The sequence below is a fragment of the Dermacentor variabilis genome, chromosome 9 (genome assembly GCF_050947875.1).
Source record: "Dermacentor variabilis isolate Ectoservices chromosome 9, ASM5094787v1, whole genome shotgun sequence".
NCBI classification, from domain to species: domain Eukaryota; kingdom Metazoa; phylum Arthropoda; class Arachnida; order Ixodida; family Ixodidae; genus Dermacentor; species Dermacentor variabilis.
Genome location: NC_134576.1, coordinates 101,309,124 through 101,331,167, shown reverse-complemented (window position 1 = coordinate 101,331,167; position 22,044 = coordinate 101,309,124). Strand labels below are relative to the sequence as shown.

Sequence of the window (22,044 nt, the reverse complement as noted above, 5' to 3'; positions counted from 1 at the left end):
GAGCACACCACCACGGCGTGCCTCATAATCCTATTGCAGTTCTGGCACGTAAAACCCGAGAATGCAATTAACGTCGTTTTCATCTTCACGAGTGGCGCAGTTGCACCCACCACAACGCTGTTTCTTTGCGGGATTTGGTGTTTTGATTTCGGCGTAGCTTGTGAGTGGTCTAGCTAGAAAGCATCGAAATCGCACGAAAATATTGTCGTCACTTTTGTAAAAGATGACCAAAGACTACAAGACATTACACACTAAACCGAGTAAAGTTAACACAATTTAACGGATCGAACTGAGTTGTGCAACATGTTCCTGCCTTCTTTCTTCACTATAGCTGCCCCTTCAAGATGTTCAACCAGGGCCAACTCGCACAAATGTCGATCCTTCTAAAGATTTATGTATTTGCATCACGAGAACATGGCTTGAGATCAATTTGCAGGTTAGCATACATCTACACATGCCTGAATCTCGATGTCTGCTTTAAAAAATTAATTGGGTTTTGCGTGCAAAAACCACTGTCTGATTATGAGGCACGCCATAGTGGTGGACTCCAGATTGCCTTGTACCACTTGAGGTTCTTTAACGTGCACATAAATATATGTACAAGGGTGTCTTTGCACTTCGTCCGCATCGAAATGCGGCCGCTGTGGCCAGAATTTGATCCTGTAATGTCGTACTTAGCGGCCCAACACTATATCCACTAAGCAACCACAGCCAGTTCCAAATATCTGTGTCTTTGTTGTACATTGTCAATATCTCAATTGGAAATATGTAATACCCTCCCGCCAGCAATGGTACACCTGAAATACTAAAGCCACGGTGACTCAAAGCGATGCGTAGAACATATATAACATTAGGCTAGGTATTTAGCGGTCATTGTTTTGTTCCACTAACCATAGCCAACTACACAAATGAGTGCATAAACAAAATATCGCTTACCGATGACTGCAACGACGATGAGAACAAGCTCAAACGTCGTGCTGAAAAGAAAGAGAAAAGCGGTGTCATGACGGAAAAGCAAAACATTGTCTTCCTATTCAAGGTCTTGTCGATTGCATGTACTTATTAGGTGAGAATAAATAGAAGGTCTCGTATCGACTGTCACTCCGAAAAGATCACCCCTTCACCCTGACTGCCCGCCCAGACCTAAACTGAGCTTTGAAAGCTGTGCTCAACAAATAAAACTTCTTTATTTTAATATTTCTTTTTGTTACCATTGTCCAACAACTAGCTGTGATATGAAGGATCACTCTGTTTCTGTTGAAAATTTATTTCCGAAGTTCCATGCAGTCGGTAAAACGAGCTTTGCCACGGATCAGCACTATTTATGGAGAAGAGGCCAATCTGTTCTGCAACTGACGGCGACAATTTCTTAGCTGTCGCCAACTCTCGTTTTTTAGTCAGTTATTGGTATTCAATTGTATATTTTACGTATGCTTCCTCTTGTTTGCATCTATCCCCGCAACACCATTGCACAAGCAGCGTTATTTGCTCTCATGATGAAACAAGTTAGGGGACGCTACCATTTCATGCAGATGGCACCTCCCTGGAGTTCCATTGTTTGCTCGCTCCTGCAAAAACAAAATATACGAAGATTAACTCATTACTACGGAAACTGAAACAAAATTACAGAACTGTTCAGTGACCGTAAGGGCTACCGGCACACTGCATACAAACGCTTTATGCGGCCGCATTGACATGTAATTTGAGCCTTACGCCACACATAAATATGGCATCTGGTATAATACATTGCAAACTGCCCTCAGCAGTTGTGGTGGTTTTCAACAGCTTCGCTGCACATCCCATTTTGCCAGGCCGGAATAGCGATTCAATTTTTTGTACCCACAAACATATCCCCCGTAGAAACAGTAGTGAACGCAAAATCATGCCCTCCCGCTGCATCGAGACATGGCAACAATCCAAGTGCGCGGCTGCACTAAGCCTGTTCCCACGCTGCACTGCGCATGTCCTCATTTTACCGCCCGCATCTAATCGAGAGGCATAATTGCCCTTTACCCAACTCTGCCATATAAAGCCGATCGGCTCCCGCGCGGCCTTTCATGGGTTTCGCAGCACGACAACAATGGCGACAAACGCTGTGGGCACGGCGGCACAACTAGCATGCGGTGCACAAATCCCCTCATCTTCGTTGTGCAGCTCGCCCTTGGTCTGTGTTTTCATGGCACCAAGAGCAGCATCGACCATCCCGGGATAACCTTTGTCACCCCACCGGTGAATGAAGCACTCGTCCACGTGTGGGATACGCTGACATCATCGGACCTTCATCGACCAAGTCACCTTGAGACGGCAACATGCGCAGACTGTTCGGCGCATAAGCCGCTGCGAGCGCCACCACAAGAGTGGACCATATATATCCCGCACGGGCACTGCATTGGCAGTGGGCACGGCGGTACTACTAGCATGCGGTGCACTAATCCCCTCATCTTCGTTGTGCAGGTGAGAAGGCCTTTTGGAAAATGCTTCCGCACTAGCAACAGTTTTTTGGTGGTGCTGCCGTGCCCGCAGCTATGTCACGGGGTGTTTGATATGGCTGTGTTTCTGTAGAAGTTGCTACTGTTATCGGGAGACGTCGAAACAAACCCCGGCCCTGAACTAAAGGACATCGTTAGGCAACTAAAGGAAATTGCTGCTGATACCAAAGAAATAAAGGAAGAACGTCTTGCAGATATAGGGACCAAATTAGATGCCATTGCACTTCTAGAAAATAAAGTACAATCTTGTCAGACCGAGATTTCCCGCATGTGTCGCGTAATAGAAACAATGGAACAAAAAATCGATGACCTTGAGAATAGAAGCAGGAGAGCTAACTTAATTGTTTATGGCATACAGGAATCAGAAGAAGAAACAAGCGACAGTTTTGAGCAGATAGTTAGCGGAGATATCATACAAGATATCCTACAGCTGGACCCTGCAGTTACCATAGAACGCATACACCGGTTGGGCAGACGGCAAACGAAAAAGACTAGGCCGGTAATTTTTAAACTTCTAAATTCCCCCGACAAATCGGCAACATTGAAGAAAGGTTTTAAACTTAAAGGTTCAAAATTTGCCATCGGGGAAGATTTTTCTCCTAAAATACGAGACATTAGAAAGAAACTGGAATAGTGCCAAAGAAAATCGCGACAAACACGACAAAGTGTCCCTTGCCTTCGACAAACTGTACATTAACAGTCGCGCCTTTGTTTGGGACGAAGAAACCAATGACAAAGTAACCCTTAAAGAAAACGAAGCGGATCAAGCAAAATAAGCGGCCCGCCAATGACGCGGAGAAGAGCTCGATAAGACAACTAACAATCATAAATGTAAATGCAAGAAGCTTACTAAACAAAATAGAATCTTTCGAAAACCTGTTAACTGATCGCGAACCTGATATAGTCGCCGTCACGGAAACGTGGCTTTCACTGGATGTTTCCAACCATGAAATCATTCCACCTAACTATTCAGTCATTCGAAAAGATCGGAGTTCCCGTGGTGGTGGCGTGGCTCTTGTGATTAAGAAAAACCTTCCATTTGTTTTACTGCCAGATGTGTCAGGTGCTGAAAGCGTGTTTTGCAGGATTCCTTGTAACAGTACTACTATTTGTGTGGGTTGCTTCTATAGAAGCCCCTCTTCGGGTGATGAGAGCGTTTCTGCCATTCATGAGTTTCTACACCTATATGCTAACAACTCTAGAATCATCCTTATGGGAGACTTTAACCTTCCAGACGTAGACTGGATAACTATGCATCACACATCATCTTCTTCAGAAATTCTGTTCGACCTAATGTTATCATTTAACCTGCACCAAATAATCCTAGAACCGACGCGTAAGCAAGGTTCCGCAAACAATATCCTTGACCTTATACTAATCAGCGATCATTTTTCAGGGCACCAAGCACAGACAGAAATTATTGAAGGCATTTCAGATCACAACATACCGCTATGCTTGTTGCCTCTGGACTGCTCCTTAAGAACGCCTTGTAATACGTCTATAGTACCCAGCTTCGAGAAGGCGGATGACGCCAGCATACTAACCCACCTTGCGCACGAATTTCAAGCTTTTACTGAAAGATGAAAGATGATTGTAAATGGGCATCGTGCTCACGCCGGCGGCAAGGTCATGAGCTGCAAAGGGCATAGGAAGCACTTTTCGGGTAACAAAGTGATGAGAGGGCATAAAGAAGACCGTCCCATCGGATATGGTACTACAGAAGACTGGTACGAATGCTGACGAGCACGGGGCGATACAGGTGTCTTCTGTCACGACAATTTTAGCGGCAGGATGAGCATCGACCGAGGCCAGGTCACCAAGGTTCAAAAGTTCAATCTCAGCCCGAGCGCAATTGATGATGGCATTGTGGCGAGAGAGAAAATCCCATCCTAGAATAACGGCGTGGGAGCACGATGAAAGAACTGTGAATTCAATCGTGTACAAAACGTCCTGTATGATCACACGGGCAGTACAAGCAGCGTTAGGGCGAATGGGTTGAGCACTCACCGTTCGGAGCGACAATCCAGACAGAGATGGCGTCACTTTGCGAAGCGAACGGCAAAACCTAGCATCCATAACTAAAATAGCGGCACCGGTATCGACTAAGGCGACTGTAGCGACATCTTCGATAAACACATCAATGACATTGGCAGGTAAAGGAGGAGGACTTCGGCAAGTCGACACTTGCGCAGTTCTTGCCTCAGGAACTGCGTCGTCTAGTTTCCCTCTTCGTTAGAGACGGGTCGTCGACGCATAGGGGAAAGTGATCGACGACGTGGGGAGGGGGACCATAGGCTTTCGGAGCGAGGACGGCGATCAGTCGGGGAGAGAGCTGGTGATGGGCCGAATGGTTCGTAAGGCGCATTTGAATCAGGCGGCACATAGGGCGCTCGTCGATCTTCGTCGAACGCCTGCGATCGGCGGCGGCAGAACCTTGCGACATGACCGGGATACCTACATACGAAACATATAGGGCGATTGTCCGGCGTAGGCCACGGGTTAGCGACGGCAGTGGTGGTCCGGGGGACGGGAGGGGGAGGGCGGTGCACAGGCTGCGGGAAGCGACGCACGGGCACACTGCGAGGGGCCATTGCAGCAACCGTAGCATAAGTGACTGGTGTAGTCACGACATACTGCTGGTGAATAGCCGGCAGCACTTCCGCGACCTCTTCATGGATCACGTTACGGATACGAGACGGCCAAGTGCTGGCAGACTCCTGAGTGACGGGCACCAGAGATAGCTGTCGTGCGATTTCTTCGCGGACAAAATCCTTGATTTGCGTTATCAGGGAGGCTTGTTCTGGGCCGGTGGTAAGGCTGCAGAGTGATGCCGCATTTGGTGTGGAATGTCGCCTTGTCAGAGCTCGCTGCTTACGCAATTCATCATAGCTCTGGCACAGGCTGATGACGTCGCCAACAGTGCGCGGGTCCTTGGCCAGAAGCATTTGGAACGCGTCATCGTCGATTCCCTTCATGACGTGCTTGATCTTTTCCGCTTCCGTCATGGCAGCGTTCACGCGCCTGCACACATCAAGAACGTCTTCTATATAGCTGGTGAATGTCTCACCCGTGTCCTGTGCGCATGTACGCAAACGCTGCTCGGCTCGGAGTTTCCTGAGGGCGGGTCGGTCAAATACTTCCGTAATCGAAGTCTTGAGCGCCGACCACGTTCGGATATCCCTTACATGATTTGTGAACCAGAGACTGGCCACGCCCGCGAGGTAGAATGAGACGTAGGCCAGCTTGTCCGAGTCATTCCATTTCTTGTGAACGCTCACCCGTTCGTAGGACGACAGCCACTCTTCAACGTCGTTGTCGTCGGTTCCGCTGAAGATGGGAGGCTCCCGCTGGCGAACGGTGCCAGCGCAAGGGACGGGCGGCGTAGGAAGAGTCTGCTGGTCGGCGTCCGGCATGGCAGAGGGTAGCGTCCGAGAACGGAGTTCCAGGATGGTAGAGTGGAACGTTACCCCGCACCTCCACCACTTATAAAGGAGGTTTAGTCGGGTTCGCAGATGCACCGAGCACAGTCCCCGAGCTCGAGCTTCTGCTGCGCGCTTGATGCTGCCGATGCTGCTGACTGCGCGCACGTTCGTCATCATCCTTACAATATATATATATATATATATATATATATATATATATATATATATATATATATATATATATATATACGCACACACTAGTGCAGCTGATCGTGGTCTGCTCTGGACCACCATCAGTTCCACTTGGCTCCTCGAAGAGGCAGGTCGTGTGTCGAGTGAGCTCCTGAACAATTTGCAATGTGGTGAACGTGGCTCACTGGTAGACCACCCGCCTCGCGTGCAAGAAGTCCGTGGTTCGAATCCAGGTGCCGGCAATTTTCCACCGGATTAAAAAAAAAGAAATCCACGTGTTGATAAAATTGCATAAACAGGCCTGGAGTGTGGCCTGATCCCGGTGACCAGAACGGGTAACGCACTCCCTCACCAGAGCAGGATACGCCACCCTGGTGCAGTACATGGCCACAACCTCCTATATGAACACAACAATCAAACCCCGGCTCTCAGTCCCCAGCAGCTGCGAAGCAACTGACCACGGCGGCGGTCACACCTGCGACGCAGCAGAGGGTGCTAAGAATCACTGGCTCCGAGCAGGCCGCCATTGGAATATGAACCTGGCAACGTTCAACACTAGAACGTTATCTAGTGAGGCGAGTCTAGCAAGGCTATTGGAGAAATTAGAGGGCAGTAAATGGGATATAATAGGGCTCAGTGAAGTTAGGAGGACAAAAGAAGCATATACAGTGCTAAAATATGGGCACGTCCGGCGCCACCGGGGCTTAGCGGAGAGAACTAGGAGTCGGATTCCTGATTAATAAGAATATAGCTGGTAACATACAGGAATTGTATAGCATTAGCGAGAGGGTGGCAGGTCTTGTTGTGAAACTTAATAAGAGGTACAAAATGAAAGCTGTACAGGTCATGATGACCAGGAAGTCGAAAGCTTCTATGAAGACGTGGAATCGGCGATGGGTGGAGTGAAAACTAAATACACTATACTAATGGGCGACTTCAATGCCGACGTAGGCAAGAAGCAGGCTGGAGACAGGGCAGCGGGGTAATATGGCACAGACACTAGGAATAGCAGGGGAGAGGTATTAGTAGAGTTTGCGGAACAGCATAATATGCGGATAATGAATACCTCCTTCCGCAAGCGGGATAGCCGAAAGTTGACATGGAGGAGCCCGAACGGCGAGACTAGAAATGAAATAGACTTCATACTCTGCGCTAACCCTGGCATCATACATGATGTGGACGTGCTCGGCAAGGTGCGCTGCAGTGACCACAGGATGGTAAGAACTCGAATTAGCCTAGACCTGAGGAGGGAACGGAAGAAACTGGTACATAAGAAGTCGATCAATGAGTTAGCGGTAAGAGGGAAAATAGAGGAATTACAGATCAAGCTACAGAACAGGTATTCCGCTTTAACTCAGGAAGAGGACCTTAGTGTTGAAGCAATGAACGACAATCTTGTGAGCATCATTAAGGAGTGTGCAACGGAAGCCGGTGGTAACTCCGTTAGGCAGGATACCAGCAAACTATCGCAGGAGACGAAAGATCTGATCAAGAAACGCCAATGTATGAAAGCCTCTAACCCTACAGCTAGAATAGAACAGGCAGAACTTTCGAAGTTAATCAACAAGCGTAAGACAGCTGACATAACGAAGTATAATATGGATAGAATTGAACATGCTCTCAGGAACGGAGGAAGCCTAAAAACAGTGATGAAGAAACAAGGAATTGGCATGAATCAGATGTATGCGTTAAGAGACAAAGCCGGCAGTATCATTACTAAATGTATGAGATAGTTCAAGTGGCTGAGGAGTTCTATAGAGATTTATACAGTACCAGTGGCACCCACGACGATAATGGAAGAGAAAATAGTCTAGAGGAATTCGAAATCCCAAAGGTAACACCGGAAGAAGTAAAGAAAGCCTTGGGAGATATGCAAAGTGGGAAGGCAGCTGGGGAGGATCAGGTAACAGCAGATTTGTTGAAGGATGGTGGGCAGATTGTTCTAGAGAAACTGGCCACCCTGTATACGCAATGCCTCAGGACCTCGAGCGTACCGGAATCTTGGAAGAACGCTAACATATTCCTAATCCATAAGAAAGGGGACGCCAAAGACTTAAAAAATTATAGACCTATCAGCTTACTGTCCGTTGCCTACAAACTATTTACTAAGGTAATCGCAAATAGAATCAGGAACACCTTAGACTTCTGTCAAGGAAAAGGCCAGGCATGATTCCGTAAAGGATACTCAACCTTAGACCATATTCACACTATCAATCATGCGATAGAGAAATGTGCGGAATATAACCAACCCTTATATATAGCTTTCATTGATTACGAGAAAGCGTTTGATTCTGTCGAAACCTCAGCAGTCATGGAGGCATTACGGAATCAGGGTGTCGATGAGCCATATGTAAAAATACTGGAAGATATCTATAGCGGCTCCACAGCCACCGTAGTCCTCCGTAAAGCAAGTAACAAAATCCCAATAAAGAAAGGCGTCAGGCAGGGAGATACGATATCTCGAATGCTATTCACAGCGTGTTTACAGGAGGTATTCAGAGACCTGGATTGGGAAGAATTGGGGATAAAAGTTAATGGAGAATACCTTAGTAACTTGCGATTCGCTGATGATATTGCCTTGCTTAGTAACTCAGGGGACCAATTCCAATGCATGCTCACTGACCTGGAGAGGCAAAGCAGAAGAGTGGGTCTAAATATTAATATGCAGAAAACTAAAGTAATGCTTAACAGTCTCGGGAGAGAACAGCAATTTACAATAGGCAGCGAGGCACTGGAAGTCGTAAGGGAGTACATCTACTTAGGGCAGGTAGTGACGGCGGATCCGGATCATGAGACGGAAATAATCAGAAGAATAAGAATGGGCTGGAGTGCGTTTGGCAGGCATTCCCAAATCATAAACAGCAGGTTGCCGTTATCCCTCAAGAGAAAAGTATATAATAGCTGTGTCTTACCAGTACTCACCTACGGGGCAGAAACCTGGAGGCTTACGAAAAGGGTTCTACTCAAATTGAGGACGACACAACGAGCTATGGAAAGAAGAATGATAGGTGTAACGTTAAGGGATAAGAAAAGTGCAGATTGGGTGAGGGAACAAACGCAAGTTAATGACATCTTAGTTGAAATCAAGAAAAAGAAATGGGCATGGGCAGGACATGTAATGAGGAGGGAAGATAACCGATGGTCATTAAGGGTTACGGACTGGATCCCAAGGGAAGGGAAGCGTAGCAGGGGGCGGCAGAAAGTTAGGTGGGCGGATGAGATAAAGAAGTTTGCAGGGACGGCATGGCCGCAATTAGTACATGACCGGGGTTGTTGGAGAAGTATGGGAGAGGCCTTTACCCTGCAGTGGGCGTAACCAGGCTGATGATGATGATGATAATGATATATATAACCTCTAAAAGAACACCACTGGGCGTGGTGGCTCTGTGGTGTAATGGTTAGGATGTGTGCTTTGAATTGTATACATGCGAGTGCACGCGGGTTCGAATCCACGTGACGTATAGAGCACTGTGGTTCTTCGTAAGTGTGTGATTCCCTTGACTATTGCGTTCTAATTAGATTATGTGACTCCTGATTGTGAAATTTGCGAAAATAATTGCGGATTAAAGGTTTTTTCTTCTCCGCAGTGGCGTTCGGGACGCATACGCATAGGCCGATTCCGAGCAGTCACGCCTCATGGTAGGCAGCAAATAGCCAGGAAAACTGACTAAAATTCTGCATAACTTTGCTCACGCCTACTATGAAGGCCGCTTGGAATTGGGCCACTGACTCCGAGGAGCCGCCTAGGGAACGGTATATCAGCAGCCCTAATTTGATCTGATTTCCTGCCTGCATGCGTGGCCACGACTTATTGGACTGGAAATTGGGAAGAGCACTAGCACTCTGTTTGGGGGAGTAGAAGTACTCGGTCTGGTGGAGTGCCATTACCCCTGCGGTGAGAGTATTAGCACTCCCTGTGGGAAGAGTATTATCACTCTGCAGAAGAGTACTAGCAATCCCTTGCGATGGAGTAACAAAACTCAGTCAACAGGAGTTGACGTACTCTCTGTCAAAGAGGGTCGATGTACTCTCGAAGAGAGAGTGAAATATGGGACAAGCCGCAACTCCCTCAAAGAGAGTGCCCGGAACTCTCTTTGTTTTTAGAGTGCAATGCACTCGAGCTTCTAGATTAATTTTCCGTGGGGTACCTTATCGAACGCGTTGCTAAAATCTAAAAAGAGCATATCAACTATTCCCGACGAGTCAAGTACTTCAGAGATTTTGAGTTGTTGTTTTGAGATTTGAGTTGTTTTGAGATTGTTCTTTATTGAAACATATGTTCTGTGCATTGTATGGGGGATTCCAATGAATGTATGAACTGTTTGCTTCACTTTGCTGAGCGCTTCTAGGCTCTGGCTTACGTGGGTGTGAGCTATTGCATTTTTTGCTTGCTTACGGGGTTATCAGCCATTCGTTCTCTCACCCGACAGACAAATTTTTCGTTAGGAGGGCATAGAAAAGATTGGATATTTACTTAGTACAGGAGGTACTCGATGATCCTCCAGGCTATCACTGTCAGTCCTGCACATGAGACAAAAGGCATTACGTCAACAAGGTCAGCATTCTCACATTGAAGCTGTATGAACGTAACGATTACGAATAGTCACCTATATAATTTTCAATCCCTGTCGAGTGCCAAATCACCTTTGTGGAAATCTCGCAAGGTATATTTCATGCAAAGATGTGGTTTTATTCGAGACAAAATTGGGAATGAGAGGTGCTCACAATATTTTGTCTAATTCAGGTTGTTCGTATGTGGCTTAATTAAATACTATGTGCTGCATCGGTGATCTCGACGCTCGAGATCTTCCTGTCAGTGTCACGCTCTTGAGTCAGAGGGCCACTCTGCGAAATCGTGATGTTTCTGGAAATAATAAGGTACGTTTAATACTAGCGTGTAGGCTTATAACATTTCTACTGATAGTGTCGACAGCAATACGGACACACTTGGCTATCTATTTCCGCCAATACTTTATGACATAATTAATCTGCAGTGCATTTCGTTAACCATTCATTAATAATATTGAAATGATACTTTGTTCAGGTGCTTATTATATCTATATATATGTATGCATAAATTGAACAGAAGCGATGCATTATCACAATGATACATGAACGCCACTTATTTGACCAACGACAAGTTCTTCAGCACGCAAGCCAGGGTTTCGGGTCGACGCCCGTCTTGTAGTGCACTAAGCGGCATGCTTATTTATGGAGCGTTCTACATCCGCACTGGGCCATATGGACGCTACCCAGCGAGGAAAAGAAAACCGGCTCAACGATACAGGACAGGCGGCGAAAGCCGCCAGGGCGACAGGGTGTACTGCCCAGATAGAATAAGAATGAATTCTGTAGTCCTACGCGCCAAAACCATGATTTTATTATGAGGCACGCCGTAGTGGGGGACTCCGGATTAATTTTGACCACCAGGAGATGTTTACCGTACCCCCATTGCACGTGGCGCCGGTGTTTTTTGCATTTAGCCACCACTGAAATGCCGTCACCGCGGCCAGCATCTGACATCGCCCCCTCGTGCTTCTCAGCACAGCACTAGAACCGCAAAGCCATCGCTCCATGCAGAAGCGCCTGAACGAAACGCCACACAGCATGGCGCCATCTCTTGGGGTAATGCAAAACCCGCGCCGCGGCGCTCGCGGGCTGCTGGCGTTCACCACTCATCGCCAAAAGATGACAAGGAAGTGTGTATTTGGTGCTCTGTAGCTGCCCTGTGAACGCTGCGATTGGAAATGACAAGTAACAGTTCAGCCCACTAGGGCTTACAGCTTGAGCGATAGTGTGGACAAACACTAAGAACTCGGAAGCAATATTTATAATATTTTGTTTGGGCAGTAACTAGCATATGTAATGGGGTCCTGTATAAAGGGTTCGGGGCCAGAGACTTCATTTTTAATGTTTTGATTGGTTGCCCGGATGACCTCGTTTTGCTCTCGTTTGAATGCCCGGATATTCTCGTTTGAGTGCCCTGATAACAGCTCTGGCTTTTGGCTCAAAGTTACTCGACGGCCACCAATAAAGGCAGCTAAACGCATATCGTGGTTTGAAAGACAACAATGCAAAAGCTTCCCTGCTCCACCCCGAGACGTCGTATATCCTGTTGAGAGCGTGGATTTCTACTGTTGCAATCAAAACTTAAGAGGAAGTTCTAGCTCTGGGCCAACTTGAATTTACCTACTAAAATGCATGCATAACGCATAAATTTCCCTTTACAAGCCACTGCCATGAATGATATAGAAGTCGCTGAATATAAGAGACATTGTTCAATTCAAGGAAATGTAGCAAGCCGTATTTTAGTTCAGCATCCCAAATCTTTTCCTTGGAATGCCGAACATTTGGAATATTCCATTATCAGGGCTATTTGGTGCGTGGTATCTGCTAATTCTTCGAAAGTCTGCAAGAAAGCATAAGTTCCACTATGAAAAAAGTGGCATGGAATTCGTGAATTCATTTACATATACACCTCTAAATACACTGATGGCCGCAATTATTCCCCCAACGAGCATCATGCATTGCCTTCACCCACCGTGGTGACATAGTGGCTGTAGCGTTGCGCTGCTAAGCCCGACGGCATGCACTCAATCGTGACCGCAGCGGATGCGTTCTGCCGGGGGTGAAATGCCAAAATGCCCACGTACCGTGCTTTGATTGCACGTTAAATAGCCCGAGGTAGTCAAAATTATACGTGAGCACACCACCACGGCGTGCCTCATAATCCTATTGCAGTTCTGGCACGTAAAACCCGAGAATGCAATTAACGTCGTTTTCATCTTCACGAGTGGCGCAGTTGCACCCACCACAACGCTGTTTCTTTGCGGGATTTGGTGTTTTGATTTCGGCGTAGCTTGTGAGTGGTCTAGCTAGAAAGCATCGAAATCGCACGAAAATATTGTCGTCACTTTTGTAAAAGATGACCAAAGACTACAAGACATTACACACTAAACCGAGTAAAGTTAACACAATTTAACGGATCGAACTGAGTTGTGCAACATGTTCCTGCCTTCTTTCTTCACTATAGCTGCCCCTTCAAGATGTTCAACCAGGGCCAACTCGCACAAATGTCGATCCTTCTAAAGATTTATGTATTTGCATCACGAGAACATGGCTTGAGATCAATTTGCAGGTTAGCATACATCTACACATGCCTGAATCTCGATGTCTGCTTTAAAAAATTAATTGGGTTTTGCGTGCAAAAACCACTATCTGATTATGAGGCACGCCATAGTGGTGGACTCCAGATTGCCTTGTACCACTTGAGGTTCTTTAACGTGCACATAAATATATGTACAAGGGTGTCTTTGCACTTCGTCCGCATCGAAATGCGGCCGCTGTGGCCAGGATTTGATCCTGTAATGTCGTACTTAGCGGCCCAACACTATATCCACTAAGCAACCACAGCCAGTTCCAAATATCTGTGTCTTTGTTGTACATTGTCAATATCTCAATTGGAAATATGTAATACCCTCCCGCCAGCAATGGTACACCTGAAATACTAAAGCCACGGTGACTCAAAGCGATGCGTAGAACATATATAACATTAGGCTAGGTATTTAGCGGTCATTGTTTTGTTCCACTAACCATAGCCAACTACACAAATGAGTGCATAAACAAAATATCGCTTACCGATGACTATAACGACGATGAGAACCAGCTCAAACGTCGTGCTGAAAAGAAAGAGAAAAGCGGTGTCATGACGGAAAAGCAAAACATTGTCTTCCTATTCAAGGTCTTGTCGATTGCATGTACTTATTAGGTGAGAATAAATAGAAGGTCTCGTATCGACTGTCACTCCGAAAAGATCACCCCTTCACCCTGACTGCCCGCCCAGACCTAAACTGAGCTTTGAAAGCTGTGCTCAACAAATAAAACTTCTTTATTTTAATATTTCTTTTTGTTACCATTGTCCAACAACTAGCTGTGATATGAAGGATCACTCTGTTTCTGTTGAAAATTTATTTCCGAAGTTCCATGCAGTCGGTAAAACGAGCTTTGCCACGGATCAGCACTATTTATGGAGAAGAGGCCAATCTGTTGTGCAACTGACGGCGACAATTTCTTAGCTGTCGCCAACTCTCGTTTTTTAGTCAGTTATTGGTATTCAATTGTATATTTTACGTATGCTTCCTCTTGTTTGCATCTATCCCCGCAACACCATTGCACAAGCAGCGTTATTTGCTCTCATGATGAAACAAGTTAGTGGACGCTACCACTTCATGCAGATGGCAGCTCCCTGGAGTTCCATGGTTTGCTCGCTCCTGCAAAAACAAAATATACGAAGATTAACTCATTACTACGGAAACTGAAACAAAATTACAGAACTGTTCAGTGACCGTAAGGGCTACCGGCACACTGCATACAAACGCTTTATGCGGCCGCATTGACATGTAATTTGAGCCTTACGCCACACATAAATATGGCATCTGGTATAATACATTGCAAACTGCCCTCAGCAGTTGTGGTGGTTTTCAACAGCTTCGCTGCACATCCCATTTTGCCAGGCCGGAATAGCGATTCAATTTTTTGTACCCACAAACATATCCCCTGTAGAAACAGTAGTGAACGCAAAATCATGCCCTCCCGCTGCATCGAGACATGGCAACAATCCAAGTGCGCGGCTGCACTAAGCCTGTTCCCACGCTGCACTGCGCATGTCCTCATTTTACCGCCCGCATCTAATCGAGAGGCATAATTGCCCTTTACCCAACTCTGCCATATAAAGCCGATCGGCTCCCGCGCGGCCTTTCATGGGTTTCGCAGCACGACAACAATGGCGACAAACGCTGTGGGCACGGCGGCACAACTAGCATGCGGTGCACTAATTCGCTCATCTTCGTTGTGCAGCTCGCCCTTGGTCTGTGTTTTCATGGCACCAAGAGCAGCATCGACCATCCCGGGATAACCTTTGTCACCCCACCGGTGAATGAAGCACTCGTCCACGTGTGGGATACGCTGACATCATCGGACCTTCATCGACCAAGTCACCTTGAGACGGCAACATGCGCAGACTGTTCGGCGCATAAGCCGCTGCGAGCGCCACCACAAGAGTGGACCATATATATCCCGCACGGGCACTGCATTGGCAGTGGGCACGGCGGTACTACTAGCATGCGGTGCACTAATCCCCTCATCTTCGTTGTGCAGGTGAGAAGGCCGTTTGGAAAATGCTTCCGCACTAGCAACCGTTTTTTGGTGGTGCTGCCGTGCCCGCAGCTATGTCACGGGGTGTTTGATATGGCTGTGTTTCTGTGGAAGTTGCTACTGTTATCGGGAGACGTCGAAACAAACCCCGGCCCTGAACTAAAGGACATCGTTAGGCAACTAAAGGAAATTGCTGCTGATACCAAAGAAATAAAGGAAGAACGTCTTGCAGATATAGGGACCAAATTAGATGCCATTGCACTTCTAGAAAATAAAGTACAATCTTGTCAGACCGAGATTTCCCGCATGTGTCGCGTAATAGAAACAATGGAACAAAAAATCGATGACCTTGAGAATAGAAGCAGGAGAGCTAACTTAATTGTTTATGGCATACAGGAATCAGAAGAAGAAACAAGCGACAGTTTTGAGCAGATAGTTAGCGGAGATATCATACAAGATATCCTACAGCTGGACCCTGCAGTTACCATAGAACGCATACACCGGTTGGGCAGACGGCAAACGAAAAAGACTAGGCCGGTAGTTTTTAAACTTCTAAATTCCCGCGACAAATCGGCAATATTGAAGAAAGGTTTTAAACTTAAAGGTTCAAAATATGCCATCGGGGAAGATTTTTCTCCTAAAATACGAGACATTAGAAAGAAACTGGAATAGTGCCAAAGAAAATCGCGACAAACACGACAAAGTGTCCCTTGCCTTCGACAAACTGTACATTAACAGTCGCGCCTTTGTTTGGGACGAAGAAACCAGTGACAAAGTAACCCTCAAAGAAAACGAAGCGGAATCAAGCAAAATAAGCGGCCCGCCAATGACGCGGAGAAGAGCTCGATAAGACAACTAACAATCATAAATGTAAATGCAAGAAGCTTACTAAACAAAATAGAATCTTTCGAAAACCTGTTAACTGATCGCGAACCTGATATAGTCGCCGTCACGGAAACGTGGCTTTCACCGGATGTTTCCAACCATGAAATCATTCCACCTAACTATTCAGTCATTCGAAAAGATCGGAGTTCCCGTGGTGGTGGCGTGGCTCTTGTGATTAAGAAAAACCTTCCATTTGTTTTACTGCCAGATGTGTCAGGTGCTGAAAGCGTGTTTTGCAGGATTCTTTGTAACAGTACTACTATTTGTGTGGGTTGCTTCTATAGAAGCCCCTCTTCGGGTGATGAGAGCATTTCTGCCATTCATGAGTTTCTACACCGATATGCTAACAACTGTAGAATCATCCTTATGGGAGACTTTAACCTTCCAGACGTAGACTGGATAACTATGCATCACACATCATCTTCTTCAGAAATTCTGTTTGACCTAATGTTATCATTTAACCTTCACCAAATAATCCTAGAACCGACGCGTAAGCAAGGTTCCGCAAACAATATCCTTGACCTTATACTAATAAGCGATCATTTTTCAGGGCACCAAGCACAGACAGAAATTATTGAAGGCATTTCAGATCACAACATACCGCTATGCTTGTTGCCTCTGGACTGCTCATTAAGAACGCCTTGTAATACGTCTATAGTACCCAGCTTCGAGAAGGCGGATGACGCCAGCATACTAACCCACCTTGCGCTGTGATATTAACCCAACTAAGCGCTGTGATATTTTTAAAGAACTGCTTTGTTGGTTTTACACCTGTGAGTAATAGTACTCGGGTGGCACTAGTCATGTGTAGGTACACAGGGACCATTTGTATACATTATGCTCATGTAAAGCAGTTACAAAGTGTATGTCACTAATCACTGTGATATTTGTTGAAGAATTGCTGTGATGGTTTTACACATGTGAATAATGGTGGTCAGGACACAGTACTTGCGATGTATAGTTGAATTTATACAGTGCCAAGACATGGGCTGTATACATACCAAAAGAAATGTATGTCATTATATTGTTGTGATTATTACTGTTTGGATTTTATTAAACTATAATAAAGTTGTTTCTTGTATCTATTGAGGTATGGCAATTTGTGATGCAACCAAAGTGAGGACCTGAACTTGTGCATACACATAAACAGCTAATTTAAGAGTATACTGCTCATATTCTGCGAAACCAGTTTAGCAAATCTTGTATTACAATGCTGGAAAAATGACAGAGCTGACATGGATGTACAGAAAGAGTTCTGCACTGGCTGAAGGACTGCCCCACACTGGAGTCGGTAATGTTGCGTTTATTGGAGTAGAACAGGAAGTGCACTTCTATTAAAAATGTGATAGTCAATGCAGAAACATAAGGTAGACGAGCAGATGTGGCACATTTATTTCAGGGCCCTCTATGCCTACTACTGCATTTCTAGTCTTCCTGTGCTCTTCGTATAAGCCCCTGTTCAGCCAAGGTTTTTACTCCATGATAGTTGTTCTACTGGGTTCGTAGCAATATTGAAGAAAAAAATCAATGGTTTTCAAGCACTTTCCGAGGCCCCGACACAGTAACTTCAAGGACCTCGTGCGATTTTTTTAGTAGTTTGGACAGGGAATAACTTGTTCAACAACATCGTTAACTTTAATGCAAACAAAAGAAAACAAAACAAATCGCATTTCACTGATTTCAAACATTTAAAAGACTGCTAATTTGCCTTTCACCGCCCATCACTAAACGCACGCAAGGAAGCATTTCAAGAACACGCTGAAAGTTTTTCTGCAATAGCACAATTAACTACTTGGACCTGCAACATTTGCAGTTTTTGAATACTGTTTGACAGTGTATGTGATGTCATCTGTTGCCTCAGCTTTTCACCATCAAATAAGCAATAGTCATTTGTAACTTCCTTTTTTTATGTCTATAGCTCTCGACTTACTCATCACGGCTTTTCTTTGAATGCCTCAACTGTTGAGCTTCCTGCTTCTGCTCCTCCAAGTACATTTATCGCCGGTTCCATGTGCCTAAAACTGGTATCTGCAGCTCCTTTGTAATTTCAACTTAAAGGATGTCGCTTTCCTTCTATTACCTCCACAGACAATTCTCTGCGACATGCGAAGAGTGTCACAGAAGGGAAAAAAAACGCTTGGCAATGTCTGCGAAGCCTAGCCAAGTGTACAAATTTAAGGACTTTCCAGTACTTCTAAACATTCCAGGGTTTTCAATGCCTTGAACATGGCATTTTAGAAATAAAGGGTTTTCAAGGATCGCTACAAACCCTGGATTCTAGCACCTAAATGATTTTACAAGCTTATTTTGGCATGGAGTTCGGAAATTCATGCTTTTTAGCTAACGCTGCACTATCTCTGTACATTGAAGCCACGAGACCGCAACCATATCGGAGTAAAGAAAAATACTGAAAGCTTTTAATACCACTCTTTTTTTATGGAGCTTCGTATTGCCTAGTTACGTTTACGAATGTGCCTGGTTTTGGTGGGCGTTTCTTCGACATTTTCTGTGAGAAGTAGACGACTAACCCTCGTATTCAGAAATGTATATTAATACGAAGCTCACGCTTGACTTTATGTAAACGACGCCTGGTGCGAACGTCCCCCAGACGCTCACTGCCTTTATTTTGGTGCGTTCTCGACTTGCGTCATTTAGATCAAGTCAAGCATGGGCTTCAAGTTATGATGCATTTCTGAATATGGGGGTAAGCGTGCACAATTCCGGGCAAGGCATTGTGCCGTTGACGCTGAGAGGAAACGGGGAAAACAAAGTTAACGCCCTATGCTCCTAAACTATCGCGTACCTGTGGTGTGCGTGTATCGTGCAAGAAGAAACAGCGCTAACACCAGCGCGAAAAAAAGCATCAACCACACATGCGCTTCGTGGTGTGGTCCATGTTATTGCGTCGTCCTTGTGTTGAGCTGTTTCTTCTAAAATGCTCGACCAGCTAGCCGGCAAGTCATCCTGTGCATACATACTGAACACACGTATGAGTGTAGATGGTCTTCGAAGCTTTTAGAACGAGCACTGCCACAGGATACGAGCAGTGCACGCGTAACAAGTGGACACATTAGTCATTTAAACATGCGTGCCAATGCATGTGACGGGGCTATCGGCATAAGCAGTCTCCAAATGCTGGAATGCGTGCGCTTCAAAACGCTAACGATCCGCTGCTAATGCAGGACAACAGCTCACAGTGGACTGAACCAAACTCTGAACTAATGCACTTGAAAAGAACGCCTACACGGCAGCGTGAGGAACGTCGAAATGCCTGGTACTGGCGTCGCAGTTGATCACATACGAATGGAACTGGCGGAAAAAATAAACAGAAATGCTCACCAGTATACGCGCGAAATAAATTCACATACGTGGATGGTTGGCACGATACATTGTATCCGCGTATTTTCGGAGACCATATAATGCATGGACTGGAAAAGCACTCGATCGTGAGCTGAACGGCACATTGGTTATTTTCCTGGGGTGACGACAAGCCGTGAATAGTTCTCACGTTGTCGTCTACGTTGTATTCCTTCGTTAGTCGTAGCAAGGAATGGAAATGATGCAAACGCAAACGTATTCCAGTACACAACAGCACAGCGCACTGCAGAGAAACCCCACCCACTGCAGCCGATTCCTCAAATACATTTGTTATATATATATAACCTCTAAAAGAACGCCACTGGGCGTGGTGGCTCTGTGGTGTAATGGTTAGGATGTGTGCTTTGAATTGTATACATGCGAGTGTACGCGGGTTCGAATCCACGTGACGTATAGAGCACTGTGGTTCTTCTTAAGTGTGTGATTCCCTTGAATATTGCGTTTCAAATAGATTATGTGACTCCTGATTGTGAAATTTGCGAAAATAATTGCGGATTAAAGGTTTTTTCTTCTCCGCAGTGGCGTTCGGGACGCATACGCATAGGCCGATTCCGAGCAGTCACGCCTCATGGTAGACAGCAAATAGCCAGGAAAAATGACTAAAATTCTGCATAACTTTGCTCACGCCTACTATGAAGGCCGCTTGAAATTGGGCCACTGACTCCGAGGAGCCGCCTAGGGAACGGTATATCAGCAGCCCTAATTTGATCTGATTTCCTGCCTGCATGCGTGGCCACGACTTATTGGACTGGAAATTGGGAAGAGCACTAGCACTCTGTTTGGGGGAATAGTAGTACTCGGTCTGGTGGAGTGCCATTACCCCTGCGGTGAGAGTATTAGCACTCCCTGTGGGAAGAGTATTATCACTCTGCAGAAGAGTACTAGCAATCCCTTGCGGTGGAGTAACAAAACTCAGTCAACAGGAGTTGACGTACTCTCTGTCAAAGAGGGTCGATCTACTCTCGAAAAGAGAGTGAAATATGGGACAAGCCGCAACTCCCTCAAAGAGAGTGCCCGGAACTCTCTTTGTTTTTAGAGTGCAATGCACTCGAGCTTCTAGATTAATTTTTCGTGGGGTACCTTATCGAACGCGTTGCTAAAATCTAAAAAGAGCATATCAACTATTCCCGACGAGTCAAGTACTTCAGAGATTTTGAGTTGTTGTTTTGAGATTTGAGTTGTTTTGAGATTGTTCTTTATTGAAACATATGTTCTGTGCATTGTATGGGGGATTCCAATGAATGTATGAACTGTTTGCTTCACTTTGCTGAGCGCTTCTAGGCTCTGGCTTACGTGGGTGTGAGCTATTGCATTTTTTGCTTGCTTACGGGGTTATCAGCCATTCGTTCTCTCACCCGACAGACAAATTTTTCGTTAGGAGGGCATAGAAAAGATTGGATATTTACTTAGTACAGGAGGTACTCGATGATCCTCCAGGCTATCACTGTCAGTCCTGCACATGAGACAAAAGGCATTACGTCAACAAGGTCAGCATTCTCACATTGAAGCTGTATGAACGTAACGATTACGAATAGTCACCTATATAATTTTCAATCCCTGTCGAGTGCCAAATCACCTTTGTGGAAATCTCGCAAGGTATATTTCATGCAAAGATGTGGTTTTATTCGAGACAAAATTGGGAATGAGAGGTGCTCACAATATTTTGTCTAATTCAGGTTGTTCGTATGTGGCTTAATTAAATACTATGTGCTGCATCGGTGATCTCGACGCTCGAGATCTTCCTGTCAGTGTCACGCTCTTGAGTCAGAGGGCCACTCTGCGAAATCGTGATGTTTCTGGAAATAATAAGGTACGTTTAATACTAGCGTGTAGGCTTATAACATTTCTACTGATAGTGTCGACAGCAATACGGACAGACTTGGCTATCTATTTCCGCCAATACTTTATGACATAATTAATCTGCAGTGCATTTCGTTAACCATTCATTAATAATATTGAAATGATACTTTGTTCAGGTGCTTATTATATCTATATATATGTATGCATAAATTGAACAGAAGCGATGCATTATCACAATGATACATGAACGCCACTTATTTGACCAACGACAAGTTCTTCAGCACGCAAGCCAGGGTTTCGGGCCGACGCCCGTCTTGTAGTGCACTAAGCGGCATGCTTATTTATGGAGCGTTCTACATCCGCACTGGGCCATATGGACGCTACCCAGCGAGGAAAAGAAAACCGGCTCAACGATACACGACAGGCAGCGAAAGCCGCCAGGGCGACAGGGTGTACTGCCCAGATAGAATAAGAAGGAATTCTGTAGTCCTACGCGCCAAAACCATGATTTTATTATGAGGCACGCCGTAGTGGGGGACTCCGGATTAATTTTGACCACCAGGAGATGTTTACCGTACCCCCATTGCACGTGGCGCCGGTGTTTTTTGCATTTAGCCACCACTGAAATGCCGTCACCGCGGCCAGCATCTGACATCGCCCCCTCGTGCTTCGCAGCACAGCACTAGAACCGCAAAGCCATCGCTCCATGCAGAAGCGCCTGAACG

At 45.7% G+C, this 22,044-nt stretch overlaps 1 protein-coding gene across 1 annotated transcript in view; it reads right to left on the bottom strand.

Annotated features, from left to right (window-relative positions):
• LOC142557181 (lysosomal alpha-mannosidase-like) overlaps window positions 1-22,044 on the bottom strand; it is a 210,057-nt gene that overhangs the window by 150,106 nt on the left and 37,907 nt on the right. The window contains exons 10-15 of the mRNA XM_075668853.1: window positions 20,926-20,972; window positions 14,326-14,373; window positions 13,742-13,782; window positions 10,578-10,624; window positions 1,521-1,568; window positions 937-977 (exon numbers count right to left, since the gene is read on the bottom strand). The gene's annotated coding sequence lies outside the window, so the exon portion shown is untranslated. The remainder of the gene's footprint in view (window positions 1-936; window positions 978-1,520; window positions 1,569-10,577; window positions 10,625-13,741; window positions 13,783-14,325; window positions 14,374-20,925; window positions 20,973-22,044) is intronic.